At 53.3% G+C, this 17,041-nt stretch overlaps 1 pseudogene; it reads left to right on the top strand.

Annotated features, from left to right (window-relative positions):
* Window positions 1–13,276: 13,276 nt before the first annotated feature.
* LOC107974548 (uncharacterized) lies at window positions 13,277–15,882 on the top strand (annotated as a pseudogene).
* The last annotated feature ends 1,159 nt before the right edge of the window (window positions 15,883–17,041 follow it).

Below are 17,041 nucleotides of genomic sequence, written 5' to 3'. Positions count from 1 at the left end.
GAGGTGCGGCCGCAGGACGCCCAGCGGGGAGACCCGGGGAGACCCGGCCGGCGTCCGCCTCCGCTCCCGGCACGGCCGCCCGCGCCCGCCCTTCTCTGCACCAGCCCGGGACCGGCAGGGTCAGAAGCGGGTGGCGGGCGGGGCTCTGTCCTCCCGGCCCCTCCACCTCAGCGGGCGCAGCCGCGGGGTCCCCACCAACAGCGTTCATGGGGGCACCGCGGGCCCCGTCTCCCTCCGTGGCTATTCCCCCCGCAAGGCCTGGGCGCTCGTGCGGCCTTGGGAACAAGAGCGCCCCCGCGCGCTCCTCACTCGGGTTGGGACACACTCGTGAACCCTCAGCGGCGTCACCCTCTTCCACCGCGACTCCACCGTTCTGGGAGGCGGGGCTCATCCTGTTTGGTGGTTGTCACGGTGGCCATGGCTCCTCCTCTCCCGTTTAGAAAGCGGCGAGGTCGGGGTCCGCCGTGTGAGGGGGCATCCGCCATGTGAAGGGGCGTCGAGGCATGTCCGCTGTGTGAGGGGCGTCTGCGGCGTGAGGGGCGTCCCTGTGTGAGGGGCGTCCCTGTGTGAGGGGCGTCCGCGGAGTGAGGGGCGTCCGCGGAGTGAGGGGCGTCCCTGTGTGAGGGGCGTCCCTGTGTGAGGGGGTGTCCGCGGTGTGACCTCACGGTGTGGCGTGCCTGGAAGGCATGGTGTAGCCAGCTCTGACCCCGGGGTCAGGGGCCTCTTTTGAAGACCCTGTCTTGGCCCCAGGCTGTGGCTGGAGTTGAAATAGGCGCATGCGCGGAGCCGGCACACACACACACACACACACACACACACACACACACACACACACCCACGCCCCCTTCAGTGCCCGGCTTTTTCCCCATAGTGCGAGCAAAGCCGTGAGCCTCGCGACCCGAAGTAGCCGGCAAGACTGAAATTCACACACGGGTTGGTCTCCACCGGAGCCCTGGGGACGTCTAAGAAAAGCACTGCCTGACATCGGACAAAACGCTACTGTGACGCGTCGCACGGAGCCTGCCGGGACATTTCCCCTCCCTGCCCATGCCGCGTTGGCCCTGGCGGATTGGCCCCACCAGGGAGGATGGCGACTCCGGGTCTGGATGTGTGCTCCCCTTGCGTGCTCTTCACTTTGCAAATGGATCACTACGTTTTTAAGTGCACAAGATCCCCTGGGTGTCGCCTGCACACCGCCCCCGAGGCCGCCCTTGTTTGAGTCCACCTCTCCTTGGCTGTGCAGCGTCCGCCCGCCATGCTGACCCCTGAAGCCTTGGCTGTGCCTCCCAAGTGCACCGGGTTTCCCTGCAGACACACGCTTTGGCATGAACATGCCTTCTTAGGCATGAACAAGAAGTTCCCGTGGCTGCCACACCCAAGTGCCTTGCATTTCGCCTGCTCCCTGCACCCCCCCGCCATGTTGCCACACGAGGCTTATTCTGAATTACAGGTTGGTTGTGATATCACCTCTGGTACATGGACTGTTAAAACTATTGAAAGGGAGGTGGATCTGAAGCACGCCTACCTGTTTCCTGGCATACTTGGAACGTTGCCAGACCACTGGATACTTAGAAGGCTAATTCTACATTTATCCTCAGCCATCATTCTGAGCGCCTTCAAAAGATGAATCATCTGCACCGACTATTAAATTTAATAACCATGCACTTCTCAAGGGAAATTGCCTCAAAGGGACCCACACTGGCCATGATTCATGGTTGAGGAAACACCTCTTCCAGTTTCAGGTAAATATTTGTGCAAATCTTTCAGGCAATTTGTGATTAGAGACCTAGAAGGAAAAAACCCACCCAAGTCAGAAAATGGTTTTCCAAAGGTGTTCTGGGCATACTTTTGTATGCACTTGTTTTTTGGGTTTTACTGGTTTTTATTGCAATCAAAGTAAGTTCAGTAAAAGGGCCTTGCAAGCTGGGCAGCGAGGGCAAGTAGAAGGCATGATTCGTGGGCAGCAGAGAAGCCCTGGGCTTCTGGCTTCTCAGTTCGAAGCACACCCGGGTGTACACGCCGGTGAACATGTGGAACACAGCCATCACGTGCAGCAGGGCAGACGGCAGTTGACAGTGAGAAGCCGCCTTCCAGGAGTCCCGTATGCGTGATTTTTTTTTTTTTTTTTTTTTTTTGGAGATGGAGTCTCACTGTGTTGCTCAGGCTGGAGTGCAGTGGCGTGATCTCAGCTCACTGCAACCTCCACCTCCCGGGTTCAAGTGATTCTCCTGCCTCAGCCTCCCGAGTAGCTGGGATTAGAGATGCATACCACCACGCCTGGTTAATTTTTGTTTTTAGTAGAGATGGGGTTTTGCCATGTTGCCCAGGCTGGTCCTGAACTCCTGACCTCCAGTGATTCCTCCCCCCACCCCCGTCTCGGCCTGCCAAAGTGCTCAGCCTCCCAAAGTGCTGGGATTACCGGAGTGAGCCACCACGCCTGGCTGTGATTTTTAAAATAACCCAGGAATCTGAGTGAGCAGTGAAGGAAGCCCGGATGCCAAGAAACATGTGTGGGCATCAATTATGATCACTGAGGTCCTCTCCACCTAAACACTTGCTGTAATTTGGTGATATTTATCTTATCCCAACCTGGGGAGTTTTAGTCTTAGTCTTTGTATCTTATCAGCTCTGGCTTGGAGGAAAGTCTCTCCTGGCTGGAAATGAAAGTGTGAATCAGCAGTGAGTTGCTGCTCTCACTTCCAGGTGAAGGGGCTCAGGTTCATTCTCCGCTCAACTCAACGTGCGGTTGGCCTTGGGTGCCCAGGCCGGAACTGGCCTGAGACACGGAAACTCCCACAGCTTCTGCACCCGACCACTGAGGCCTGCTTTTGCCTGAGCTGCAGCAGGCATGTTCCAAATGTGTGGTTTGTGGTGAAATTTCACTGGGAAATCAGAAAAGATGACAAAGTGACCTCGGCTCAGGGATTTCTGTGGACACCTGTTTCCCATGCAGGCCTTGTCTGAGGACAGGGGATGCGATTGTTGGGCATGGTGACTGATGCTTCTGCAGAGGCTCGGGGGCCGTTAGGTGTCCCGCTGTCCACAGCCCAGGGGGCTCACACACCTCTTTGCCTGCCCCTGAGAAACCCAGAGAACTGCTTCTCCACTGCACTGCAGTCTTCCATGTGTGGCTTTCAGCTGCTTCTGGAAGAATCTGCATGCCTTCGTGGGTGTTGTCAGTGAGTGTGCAGGGACTACTCCCTGAGGGAAGTCTCTGCCATCTGGTAAACCACAAGATGCCCCTCTGTGGCCTGGTCCCGCGGGCTTCCCCTTCTCCAGCCTGGTCATGCAATGCCAGACTCTCTCCTGATGGTTCTCACCAGGGATGCATCCTCCCTCCTGCCAGGACACCTGCCACTGCCCCTGACTGCCCTGCCTCCTGCCCTGTCCATGGGGCTGCGTGCATATGGAAGGCGCTTTGTGTGTGCCAATCAGCCCCGAGAAGGAAGGAAGGTTCCCCTGTCCATTCCTCTACCCAGGATCCCCAGCTCCTGGGGCAGTGCTGAGACATGCTGCTATTACCTGCCCAAGTCCCAAGTTCCCAGGGACAGCAGGCCAGCTGGGTCTACCACCTCATAGCTGCCCAGGACAGTCCCCAGCCCTGGGCTCACAAAGCTAAATAAATAAATCTTTTTATTTGTTTATTTATTTATTTTTGAGAGAGTCTCAGTCTGTCACCCAGGCTGGAGTGCAGTGACATGATCTCAGCTCACTGCAACCTCTGCCTCCTGGGTTTGAGCGATTCTCCTGCCTCAGCCTCCCGAGTAGCTTGGATTACAGGCACCCACCACCACGCCCGTCTAATTTTTTTTCTATTTTTAGTAGAGACAGGGTTTCACCATGTTGGCCAGGCTGGTCTTGAACTCTTGACCTCAAGTGATCCGCCCACCTCGGCCTCCCAAAGTGCTGGGATTACAGGCGTCAGCCACTGAGCCCAGCCTAAAGCCGCTTATCTTTAAGATGGAGGCCTCGGCCCCTTCAACAGGTTGTGCAGCTCTTGTGGTGGGGGGAGTCCCTTTCCATGGCCCACCTCATCCACCGCTGGGGACTCCCTGGAGTCCCAGCAACAAGGACCCACTCCTTCCCCTGCCCGGTGCACAGGTGTAGATGCCAGGCAGATTGGGTTGGGGGTGTACTGCACATTTTCCTTGCAGCAGCGGACGTGGACTCAGGGAACGAACCCAGTCCTCAGTCTTCAATTCTCAGCCCACAAAAGGGGCTTTCTACCTTGAGGAAGGAACCCCTCATTTAACATCTTTTTCTTCAAGTCTTCACCACATCATGGATGTCTGTACGATGAGATTGCAGCAGGCACAGAAGCCTGAGGGTACTTGGTGGGAGGAGGCCTGGGGATATTGAGGGACCACATGGCAGGCAGTGGTGGGCAGATTGTGAGTTCTATCCTGATGGGCGCCCACAGGCAGCAGGACCCCTGGAGGTGGCCGTGCCTCCATCTCCTAAAGAAAGGCAGCGCTCACTCATGCTGGGAACGTGTGGGGCAGCATTTACAGCCCAGGTTGTGACAAGGATGTGTAAGTCACTGTGCCTGAGTCACGGAAACCCAATGGTGTTTATCACCTCTTCCCTGAGAGAGATGAGGGGACCAGGCACGGCGCTTACCATGAGGGTCAGGGAACTGCACTCAAGGCCTGGACTGGGTTCCATCTTCCCATAGCTGTCAGGGAAGGAAGCTGGCCCTCCCATTCCTCCTGGAGGGACCAGGCCACCAGGTCTTTGATCCTGAGAGGCATCTTTGCCAAGGAGCAAAAAGGATGGTGTCTGCTCAGGGCATAGCCCAGGAGACTTCCACCCATTGCCCCTTAGGAGCCCCTTAGGAGGCAGCAGATGGGCTCAGCACAGGTGGCTGGAAGGGTCCAGTCCCTCCATCCCCAGGTCTCTCAGAGGAATCGCATAGTTCTCCCTCTAACCCAGGACCTAAAAATCTCGTGCTTGCCTCCAAGAAGAATCCTGCTGGCCATTTCCCAAGGCAGACCCAGACCACAAGAGGCTGGAGGGTCTGCCCACATCCTTGCCTGGGTGCACCTACCCCATTAATGTTCCCTGCAGCCCAGGGCTCCTTGGCAAAAGCCTCGTGAAGTCACACGTCCAGTTTTTGGGGAGTTAGTTTAGTTAAAACTGGACATCACGATCTGAAGTCCTCATGTCCATCTTCACAGGGTCCATGTCCAGCTCACAGGGTGAGCTGTGGAGTGGAGCTGGTATAGCTGGGTGCTGGAGGGTCCCAGTGGGTCTCTGGGATTCTCCTGGCAACAGGGGAGCCTGCTGGGCTGCCTAAACAGTGCCTGCTGGGCCAAGCCTATTGCTTAGAGAGCAACTGCGGCAGTCCTTGTGTTATAGTTTCTTTTCTCACCTCAGAGGGTCAGGGTGGATATGTCCAGGATCCCCTCTTCAATGGCAGTTTTGGGAGTTACTAAAAGAGGCTCTTCCCACCCCACTGCCAGAATAGTGAATTGCAGTGAGGCATCCCTGACCCCACTGCCCCACACAGGGCCCCAGGTGGACACAAATAGTCTTTTCTGCAGAATGTGAGAGCCAGTCCTCCCTGCCTTGGACATCTGGCTCCCCACCCTGGGTAGTGAGGCCAGGCATTCCTGCAACTCTCTCCTGTGGGTGGTGTCTTGAGTCTCTGCAACCATGGACACAGGTGGCAGCAATGTACTTGGATTCCGACGAAGGGGGTGCCCATGGCTGAGGCAGGACTGGGTTTGCAGCCATCCAAGTTAGCATCTGGGAGGGTTGGCTCGTGCTCCAGAGAGCCTCCTCCCTTCAAGTCTTGGTGACTTGTCAGGGGATTTGTAGCATGAGGTGGTTGCCTCACCAAGGGAGCAGCATTCTTGGGCCTTGTAAACTGTCTGGACACCGCAAAGCATTGATGCCTCCCTGGACAGCATGGGCCTGGCTCTGCCAACACATCCGTCATCATACTACACGCTTGCAGCAAACAGGGATGATGCTTTTCATCCAAGGTCAAGGTTGGTGGGGAAGGGCTCTGTCTTGGCCCATGGGCCTGCAGGTCTGTCTCTGAGTTGGGACAGCTGCTGGAAGGCCCCACTAAACTAATGTAAGATACTCGGAAAGTTTGTCACCAGGGGAAGAAAGCATTCTGGACTGCATCATTGGTGTCAGATTCCACTGTGTGTTTAGAAGGCAGAGTTTGTTTCTGAGAGTCTCAAAACGTAAGCAGCAAACACCCTGCCAAGCTGCAGACATAGGGCAGATACAGAGAGGGGTGAAGAACTGGAGCAACTGAAGGCACTTCCCATGGATGCCGCGGGGAGAGGAGCTCTTCCTGGGAGCTGAGGGCCAGGATCCCCCTGAGGCCCTCTCTGGTCAAATGAAAATGGTTCCTGTCTTATATATTAGGTGAAAGTTTGGATCTCTGTTCTGTAAACTGGCCAGGACTGCACAACAACCTCCCAGTGGCCCATGGAGTGGCACCCTCACGGGGTGAAGCCGCCCCCAGCACCAGTGCGGCCAAAGCTCCGGCTCCTTGGGCGAGCTGGAGAGGGGGAGGCACTTCAGCAGGGGCTGGGGGTGCCGTGTGATTTGCCTGAGAAGCTGCTTCTGTTAACGAAGTCCTGTGCCTGGTGGGAACTCGGGTCGGCCATGAGGAGAATGCACCCGTGTCCTCACGCCTGTGGCTGGGCCTCCTCCTCATCTTGTGGCAGCGCCAGACATTCCAGAACATGGGTTCAGGAAACTTGGACTGGGTCTGAACCAGCAGGAAGCATGCCAAGAAAGCTCCTCCCACCGTCCAGCTCTTCTCTCCCTCCCTCCCCCGTCCCTCACTCTTCCCCTTCTCCCCCGTCCCCCTTTTCCTCTTTCTCTCTGATCACCAGTCTTCTGAGTTATCACAACCAAGTGAGACTGACTCAAGCTATTATTGAAAATATGGCCACATCGAGTGTTTTTCTGATAAAAAGAAGAACATAAGTAATTGGGGCAGGGGGTGAGGTGAGGACCTGGCAGATGCCTTGGAGGCAACGCGAGGGTGGATTTGCTTGGGCAGAGCTATGCCAGTGAGGCCATCTCCACTCAGGCCCGATGGAGTGGAGGGCACTGCCTTGATCCAGTGGAGCCCGTGGACTGTGCCTTTTCCCGGACCTGATGCCTCTCCCACCCCTGCCCCTGTTGCCCCAGAGCCAGGTGAGGGCAGGTGGCCCAGGGCCACCTCAGACCCCCACTGGGAGAGCAGCCAAAGCCATGCCCAGTACCAGTAGCAGTGCCTCATGTTCTGAAGATCTGCCTTGTGGATAAAAATGCCTCATCCATTCTTACCGCTATGGAATATTCACTTATAGACATTTATCACTTTTTCAGGTTATAGTTTTGTGAAATAAAATGTTTATTATTTTTTGTTATGAAAGTGCTGTATGATCATTGTAAAAAAATTAGAAAAATGTGGAAAAATGTGAAGAGAAAAATAAAAATTCCCTCCCCCCCACCCACAGATTCCCATCTCCCAAGATAATCACCTAATTATCTGCAGTTTTGTTTCCTACTTATTTTACTGAAAATCATTTCATGCTCATTTCTTTATATGTTGTCAACTGAAGATTCATGGGATTCATAAACATGGAAGGGAGAGCTTTATTTCTCTAACGAGTTGCAGCCTGCAAGTAACCATCCACAGGCTGGGAGGTGTGGCCTCCACCCTAAACCGGAAGCAGGCACTTTGAGGGTGGGGAGGATGAGACAGGAATGTGCTGACCGTGGTGGCTGAGAGGCTACAGGAGGCACTGTGAGTACTCTACAAGGGTGAGGGGCACGCATGCACAGTGAGCTCACGTGTGTTACATGTGTCCTGTGTTCACCTTGGGGTGGAGACTTCACATTTAAGTGCATTGACATGAGGCTCTGTAGGTCAAAAGGTGAAATGAAGGACACAGAGGCATCCTGTGTGCAGCCTCTACACCAGCTAGAGCCAGTCCACAGTCAGGATCTGTTATCAGGAAGGAATGCTGGCTGGTTGTTGTGTCAAAACTACACGAGGGGTGGGGAGTCTGGCAAATCTTTCAAAAGGGCTTTCTGTTTACCCTTAGGAAAGAAACTCAATGGCAGCGGTTAGTGAGGGAGGGGGCATAATGAGGTCTGTCTGGCATTTCATCCCTTCATGGCTTGGAACCCAGTGTTTAAGGTTTCTCTGGAGTCCCCTTGGCCAAGAAGGGGTTCATTTAGTCAGTTGGAGGTCTTGGGATTGTATTTTTATTTCTCAATGTTCAAATATTCTTTAAAAGTGCACTTTACCCTTCTGCCTGGTCCTTGAAGGTACAAATGTAGGGACATGGGTTTCACCATTTCTTCCCATCAAGCAGCTACATTGCTTTTAGTTTGCCATTGCAGGTAACATTGTATTGGGTGGCCTCCTTCACAAATTCCTGTTTATGTTTCTAAGTGATTCCTGAAACATTTCTCTTCCCTGGAAGAGGATAGAACTGCTTTTGTTCTTAGAGGTGCAGCCGCTCAGAAAGCTGTTGCCAGCCCACATGCCCACATGCCCACCAGCCACACAGGGGCAAGCTCGTTTCCTTTCCAAACTGTAGCAAACTGAAAAACAAAGTCTCATGATGGTTTCAGTGTTTGTTTCCTTGGTCATGGGCAAGGTTGACATCTACGTTGAATGTCTACAGTTATATTTCTCTTTCCATTATGGTGTTGTTTTCTTGATTAGTAAGAGCTTTTCCTCTGTGAAGGATATGTTTTCTCTGTAATTTTGCTGCAAACATTGACCCAGTTTGCTATTACATTTATCTGGTTTTTGATTTTTTTTTTTTTTTTGAGATGGAGTCTCGCTCTGTTGCACAGGCTGGAGTGCAGTGGCGCAGTCTTGGCTCACTGCAACCTCTGCCTCCTGAGTTCAAGCCATTCTCCTCTCTCAGCCTCCCAAGCAGCTGGGACTACAGGCGCATGCCACCACGCCCGGCTAATTTTTTGTGTTTTGAGTAGAGATAGGGTTTCACCATGTTGGCCAGCCTGGTCTTGAACTCTCGACCTCAGGTGATCCACCCACCTTGGCCTCCCAACATGCTGGGATTACAGGCATAAGCCACCACGCCTGGCCCTGTTTTTTGATTTACAGAAGCTTAACATCTCTATGTAGTAAAAGAAAAAAAGTACATTCTTTTCTTATTTAATAGTGTAATCGGGAATCTTTGCCATTGGAATGGGCTGCTCCACGGTGTAGGTGTGAGTGATACCTGCCCAGTGGTGTTTCAAGCACCCTGCTCACTGCTGGGTCACCAGGTGGTGCTACAAGGTTGCCAGGGACCAGCCATGGCCCGTGTCCTCAGCTGCCTCTGCTCCCCTGGAGCTCACAACCTCAGCAGGATGGGGGTGGAGTGGGGTCTAGACTTTGGGTCCGTTCCCTTCTGACTCATTTGCTGCTAGAAACGATTTGTGGCATCCAGGGGGCATTGTGTGCATGTGCTGTGGGGTAAGCACAGGGCTGGGCATCTGTGGGTGATGAACAGGTATGCCTGAGGGTGCTCGCCGCCCCAGCAAGCAGGTGGCAGCAGGTCCTGGCTGTCTAGAGCGCAGGACATTCACATGTGGAAGCTGGGCTGGGGCAGGTGGCCCCTTTGCACCTGCAGCAGAGCTGGCTTGGTGTCCGGCTGGAGGTAAGGACAGCCAGGTGGAGAGGGGGCGATGAGGGTGGATGGAGTTGCCCCTGAATGGAGATGTAGGCTCTGAGAGTCTTCCGTAGCCTTCCCAACAATGCCCTCCTGCAGGCAGGCCCAGGCCCACTGAGGTTTCCTCCTGCAGACAGCCCACCTGCCACCCACCCAGGCACTGACTGTCTCCTTAGAAACCAGCCTCCAACTCTTGGGCTGCAAAAGGAGATTGTAGCCACACTAGCTTCCAGGTTTGAAGTCCCCCAGGCCAGTGGGACATGGTGTAGGAAGCAGCCTTCTTCCTAGTGTTTCCCTCCAGAAGGCTGTGGGGAGGTGGAAGGGGCAGGACTGCAGCCCCACCAGGCGGCCACAGTGAGGCTGGCTGGCCCAACTCACCCCTCCCAGGAAAAGGGATGGAGCACCCCTGGCCTCTGGTACCCACGGAGCCACTGGCAGGAGGCAGCCTGAAGTCCAGGCTGTTTCTCAGTTGGGCCAGACCAGTTGTCACAGATGAAAGAGGTTGCCAGGCAGCTTTCTCTTGAGGCCTCCTCATGGCTGTTGACCAGAAGGCCACCTGCCCATGGGCTGTCATGTCTGTTTCCTGGAGCCTCAGGCCCACCCAATGGGCAGCACTCTGCATGGACTCTGAACACTGCATGGGGCCTGGGCATGGACACTGTGGGCTCCCAGCTGGCTGAGATGTGGCTGGGTCCTGAAGGGCCCTATGTGGGGGGCCCTCACCATGTTTATCCAAGGGTCTGGGTGAGCCCAGGGTCCACTGAAGTAGTGGAGAGTTGTACCTGATGACACTGCTCCACATACCTGCCCTCCAAACATGCACACACACGTTCACATGCATGCACACAGCACATGTACCCATATGCAAGTTCACACAAGCACACACAGAGCCTGTGCACAGGGGTAGATGCCTTCTGCATTTTCAAGGGCTGCATTGCCCTCTGCGTGTAACACGCCCCACTTCCTGGGCCCTGAGCTTGGTTTAATGCTCTGCTGTTGCTGTCTTGAAATTCTTAACTTTTGAACAAGGGGTCCTACATGGACATCTTGCCCGGGGTCCTGGAAATTCTGTGGCAGGTCCTGCTTCCATGGCCTCTTATGGAGCAGGATCTATCCTAACAGAAGGCCAGCCTGGGAGCTGGTCCTTCCTCGCTCCTGGATGAGAATGGGCATTAGCCCTCCCAGGTGCTCCCTGCTCCCCTCCCCTCCTCTCTCCCCTTCGTTCTGCCTTCCCCTCCCTCCTTTCTCCCCTGGGCCCTCTGTCCTCTCTCCCCTACTCTCCTATCTCTCTTCCCTCCTTTCCTCTCCTCTCTCCCCTCCTCCCCTGGAGCCTGCAGGTACCTCCCATTTATAAAAGTTTCTTGCCGTGTAAGGGTCTCTGTGCAATTTGCAGGCAGAGTTCAGCCTTTGTGAAAAAGCCCTGTGAGGGGGCAGTGCATGCTGGGTCCTGGCTGTCATTGCCGTCCCACCGCTGACCCATTGGCCCTGCAGAACCTGTGTCACTCGTTCCTCCAGACCCCATATCTCTTCCACATTGGGCAACTTGAGAGCGACGGACTGAGAGGTGGGGCTAGCTCGACTCCGATACTCTCTATCAACCAAGTCTGAAAAAATGGGTTTAAAGAGGTCGCTGCTGCTATCCGGCTACTTCCTGCTTGCACAAGCTCTCCTGGAAATGACCACAGATTCCATCATCCTGGCTGACAGTCAGGGAGTGGGGGTGGAGGTTGAACTCCAGCCTTCTCCTCCCTGCTGTTTCTCTAAGAGCAGAGGGTGGGCTGTCCTCTCTGCAGTCACCCCAGAAATGGTTTCCTCGGGAACAGCCTGGGTGAGGACCAGGAGGTGGCTCTGTGCCCATCCAGCTGCTCACAGCTGCTCAGCCGGGCCTCACAATCTGCGGTCATTTTCTTTCTTTTTTTTTTTTTTGAGACGGAGTCTCGCTCTGTCACCAGGCTGGAGTGCAGTGGTGCGATCTCAGCTCACTGCAAGCTCCACCTCCCGGGTTCACGCCATTCTCCTGCCTCAGTCTCCCAAGTAGCTGGGACTACAGGCGCCCACCACCACGCCCGGCTAATTTTTTGTATTTTTAGTAGAGACGGGGTTTCACCGTGTTAGCCAGGATGGTCTCGATCTCCTGACCTCGTGATCCCCCCGCCTTGGCCTCCCAAAGTGTTGGGATTACAGGTGTGAGCCACCGCGCCTGGCCGACCTGGGATCATTTTCTTCTGAACAACAGACCCCAAATCCAGGATTCTCCTTCATGGTATCCTGGGACTAGACAAGGGTCCTCAGGGCAAACACCTGACGTGGCCCAGGCCTTCCATCAACAGTCGGTCCTCAGAGCCTGGGAACTTCAGAACCCCTCCCGCTCCCTGGTAACTCAGAGTTGCCGAGCATGTCACACCGTTCCCGAGAGCAGGGACCCCGTCTTACTCAGGGCACACAGTAAGTGCTTAATAACCATGCTGCACTGTGGAATGGAAGTGACTGTTCTCTTTCCTGGGTTTTCCAAGTGTCCATAGATATGTCCCAAGAGGGAATGCACTTAAAAAAAAATCAACTCCCCTTCTACACAAGCCCTCCCTCCCTTGCCTGTTGCCCTGGCCACCTGCTTTTTCTCCCCAGTGAGTACAGGGGGCTCCCAGCTGCTCGGCAGTGATGGACAAAAGAGCCTTGCTGTGCTGCCCTGGGGGTTTCTGTTCTGGGCTTCTCTCCCGCAAGCCCATGGACACTTGGTGCTAAAAAGTTTTCGCCCAGCAGAAATTGCCTCTTTAATTTTAATGCTTATAACTTCCAGGAACTTCATTAAAGATAAGCCCCTCTCCTGGGATTCTAGTTGCCAGTTATTCCTCATTATTTCCCAACCCTGCCGGACATCCCAGGCCTCACGGCCTCTCAGCTGCACACAGGGTTCAGCCCCCAGAGCTGCCTTTCTGCTCCTTGGCAGCCGTTCCTTCAGTCTCACTGAGGAGTAGGAGACAGAGAATGTTCTGTGGGACCACAACCGAGACAGAAGAGCTCTGGATCGAAGGGGTTAAAAACCACCACTTTTATTTTTTTTTAAAAAAAAAAGCACACCAGGACAGACCCGTGGTTCTGTTCCTGTGCCACTGAGGGATGCCCGACCTTGCACGACTTAGGCCATCTCGATTTCTTTATCACAGAGGCTGGGGGTGGAGCCATGCCACTTCTGATGGGACCTGTGCAGGAGGGGTCGCCCGGGTGGGCACAGTGCCGCTCTCTTTGCTCTCCCTGGAAGATGGGCTTGGTCTGCAGTCCACACATCTCAGTCCTTACTTGCCCATGTACCAAGGTCCTGGGCGCTCCGCCTCCCCTTGGGCCAGACAGACCCTGATGCTGCCTGGGAGCCTGCAGAGAGAGGCGGTGCCGATGAAGGCCACGAGGTTCCAGAAGCCCCCTGCCAGGGCATCCTCTTGGCTCAGTCCCATAAGATCACTGTGGGGAGCAGGAAGTATCTGGGCCAGGCCCCCTGATCTTCAGGGCTAACCCTGGGCCAGGATGGAGATGAGGTGTATGGTGGAATTCTGCACTGGTGAGAAGTCCTGGAAGGGCTGAGAGCCAGGGAAGGGATTGCATTGGTTTCTTTCTGATCATCAGAGGGTGCGATGGGCATGCAGGTCCTCATCGCCAGTCTCCTCTGCTCCAGCACCCAGGGGCTCGGCGTCTGCCCACTGGTCCCTACCCCTCCTGGGGTTGGGGGTGGCACTGAGGGAGGAAACAGAGGCCTCCCAGGGCCAAGCCACACAGGCCAGCTCCATCTGTCTCACCCACCTCCCTGAGCTCACCATGGGCTGTGGGCCATGGCTGGTGGGCCAGGTGTGCTAAGTCCCCAGGCCTGGTCCCACAGCTTGTGGGCAGTGGTGGGGACAGGACGTGACAGCCGACCTCCTCTGGTACAAGCCTGTCTGCACCTGCCCCCTGTGACTGGGAGGCTCAGCTTCCCAAGCATAGCTGAGCTCCAGGGACAGCCACTCATAAACCTAAAAATTGGCCGGGCGTGGTGGCTCACGCCTGTAATCCCAGCACTTTGGGAGGCTGAGGCGGATGGATCATGAGGTCAGGAGATCGAGACCGTCCTGGCTAAAACTGTGAAACCCCGTCTCTACTAAAAAATACAAAAAAAATTAGTTGGATGTGGTGGCGGGTGCCTGTAGTCCCAGCTACTTGGGAGGCTGAGGCAGGAGAATCACTTGAACCCAGGAGGCAGAGCTTGCAGTGAGCCGAGATGGTGCCACTGCACTCCAGCCTGGGCGACAGAGCGAGACTCCGTCTCAAAAAAAGAAGAAGAACATGAGTTCCTCTGTGGTTGGGGGGAGGGTTTTATGGGCATCAGTCAGGTGTTCTGATAGGAAGAACATGAGTTCCTCTGTGGTTGGGTGGAGGGTTCTGTAGGCATCAGTCAGATCATGCTGATCGATGTTGTCCAATGTTCTTTATTTTTTTTATTTTTTTGAGACGGAGTCTCGCTCTGTTGCCCGGGCTGGAGTGCAGTGGCGCGATCTAGGCTCACTGCAAGCTCCGCCTCCTGGGTTCATGCCATTCTCTTGCCTCAGCCTCCCGAATAGCTGGGACTACACAATGTTCTTTCTTGCTGCTTTGTCTGCTTGCTCTTTTTTCAATTATTGAGAGAGCGATGTTGAAATCTCTTAACTGTAATTGTGATTTTAAAAATTTCTCCTTGCAATTCTATCAATTTTGTTTCATGTATTTTGAAGCTTTGTAATTAGGGGCATAAATAATTAGGACTGCTATGTCATCTTGATAAATTGCCTCTTTATGAAATGTTGCTTTTTTACCCTTGGTAATATTCTTTGCTTTGACAGGAGGGGTGCTGGGGGCTTGATGCCACCAAGGACCCCAGACCAAGTCATCTTTTTTTTCCTGCTCAGCTTTGAAGGGAAGTTAAAGACAAAGAGGAAGGGGCTGTATTTCATTCTCCCAGATGGCTCTTGCCAGCCTCCAGAGAAAAGGCAGCTTTCTTCTTTAGAAAATTGGCAGGACAAAAGAAGGAAGTCGACTTGGAAAGTCCAGCGACAGACCTCGTGCCCCTGCTCTGGGAGGCCACAGGTCAATGGCTCCCCCTGGCTTCGGGGGACACAGCTCAAGCCTGGACGGAGCCCATGGCCAGCCTGAAAGCCTTGCTCACACCCAGCATCCGCAGCTGGGGCAAGAGCAGCTACTCCCAAGACAGGAAAAGACACACAGCCTAACTTTGCCACTGTGAAGGGAGACTTCTCTTTAATGCCTAACTAGACACTTATCTTCCAACCTCCTCAAAATGCCTTCAATAGAAGTCCCAGGAAGACACGGAGCCCCAGCCGCCCACTGACTCCTACAGGATGCAGCTGCGCCAGGCAGCCCATCCCAGGGGGCCCAGGCCGAAGAGGGGCCAGGGTGCTTCCCTTGAGAATGAAAAGGGATGTCGGGTAGAGGGGGAGGGTGACGTGGGACTCGTTAGTGGCTGTTAAAGGAGCTAGCGTCTCGGTTCCTGCAGGAAAAGTGCTTTGAGCACTCGCCTGGCCTGGTGAAGAAGGAAGGCAGTTGGCGGGCATTTTTGGAAGCTCTCACCCCCCATGCTGGCCCTGGTACCCTTTCTCCAGGGACGCAGGGCCCACATTCATCACAGTGGGGTTCCATAGATGATGGTCCTGTCATATCAGGGTTCCCATTGAAGGGGGCCCTTTTTGGCACTTTCTTTTATTCCATTAGTCTGTTTGCCTGTTCACACATTTTATTGCTTTTCCCCGCAAAAGAATCAATGTGGGAATTTATTTATTTATTTATTGAGACAGAGTCTCACTCTGTCACCCAGGCTGGAGTGCAGTGGTGCAATCTCAGCTCACTGCAACCTCCGCCTCCCTGGTTCAAGCAATTCTCCTGTCTCAGCTTCCCAAGTAGCTGGAATTACAGGCATCTGCCACCATGCCCAGCTAATTTTTTGTATTTTTTGTATATATATTTTTTTTTCTGAGATGGAGTCTCTCTGTGTTGCCTAAGCTGGAGTACAGTGGCGTGATCTCAGCTCATTGCAACTTCCGCCTCCCAGGTTCAAGCAATTCTTCCTGCCTCAGCCTCCCAAGTAGGTGGGATTACAGGTGCCCACTACCATGCCTGGCTAATTTTTGTATTTTTTAGTAGAGACAGGATTTCACCACATTGGCCAGATTGGTCTTGAACTCCTGACCTCATGATCCACCTACCTTGGCCTCCCAAAGTGCTGGGATTACAGGTGTGAGCCACTGCGCCCAGCCAGGAATTTATTTTTAAATTAAATTTGATTTATTTAGTTTCCTAACTCTTTTATTGTTTTTAGGCAATTTTTTGAAGTATAATATGAATAAGAAAATTATGGTGAATTGTTACAGCATCGAGACCTCCAAGACCAGGACATAGAACGATCCCAGCCCCCAGAAACCTCCACCCCGTAAGGCTCCACAACCCCTCTTCTAACACACAGATTACCTTCAGCTCTTCTTGAACTTCATATAAGTGTGAAACTTACCCATGCTGTTGAACACAGCACTGTTTCATTCATGTAAGTGGCCTTATAGTATTCCATTATGTGAACGCAGTTTATCATCTGTTCGTTAATCACAGTAGTTTTTACCTGTTGTGAGTAAGGGTGTCACAAACAGCCTCATGTGTACTTTGTGGCAGATGGAATTCTTGTACAGATGTGGAACATACACTGGATTTGAAGTGCTGGGTTATAGAGTATGCACATGCTCAGCTTTATCAAACACTGCTTAACAGCTTTTCAGAGTGGCTGTGCCAACTCACACTCTCCAACAGTCTATGGGAGTTCCAGTTGCCCCACACCCTTGCTACCACTTGCAATTGTCAGCTGTAAATTTTAGCCATTTTGTCGGGTGTATATTGGTATTTTATTGTGTTTTTGATACTCATTGCTCCCGCAATCATTGAAGTTGAGCACGGTTGTATATGCTTAGTGGCAATTTGGATACTGTCTTTGCGTTTTCAAAAATTGGGTTTTTGTCTTTTATTGATTTGTAGAATTTCTTTATTCTGAATTTGAGTTCTTAGTTGTGCTTGTGTGTGTGCACATAGTAAACACACACACAGGTTAAAATAATTGGGAGATCATTAGAACGAGATGACCCCAGCGCCTTGGGTTTCAACTCAAGCAAACCAAAGTCCATCTCAGTGTACATGGTTATAGTTCAGGTAAGCAGAAACCACCGGCTGATCTCTAACACGGGGCTTTTGACTGGAATGATTTCTTTCCCTTTCTTTCTCTTTCTTTCTCTCTTTCTCTCTTCCTTTCTTTTTTTTCTTTCTTCTTTTCTTTCCTATCTTTCTGCCTTTCTTTCCTTCCTTCCATCCTTCCATCTCTTTCTTTCTTTTTCTTT

The sequence above is a fragment of the Pan troglodytes genome, chromosome 4 (genome assembly GCF_028858775.2).
Source record: "Pan troglodytes isolate AG18354 chromosome 4, NHGRI_mPanTro3-v2.0_pri, whole genome shotgun sequence".
In the NCBI taxonomy this organism is placed as follows: domain Eukaryota; kingdom Metazoa; phylum Chordata; class Mammalia; order Primates; family Hominidae; genus Pan; species Pan troglodytes.
This window is presented reverse-complemented; position numbering and strand designations above follow the sequence as displayed.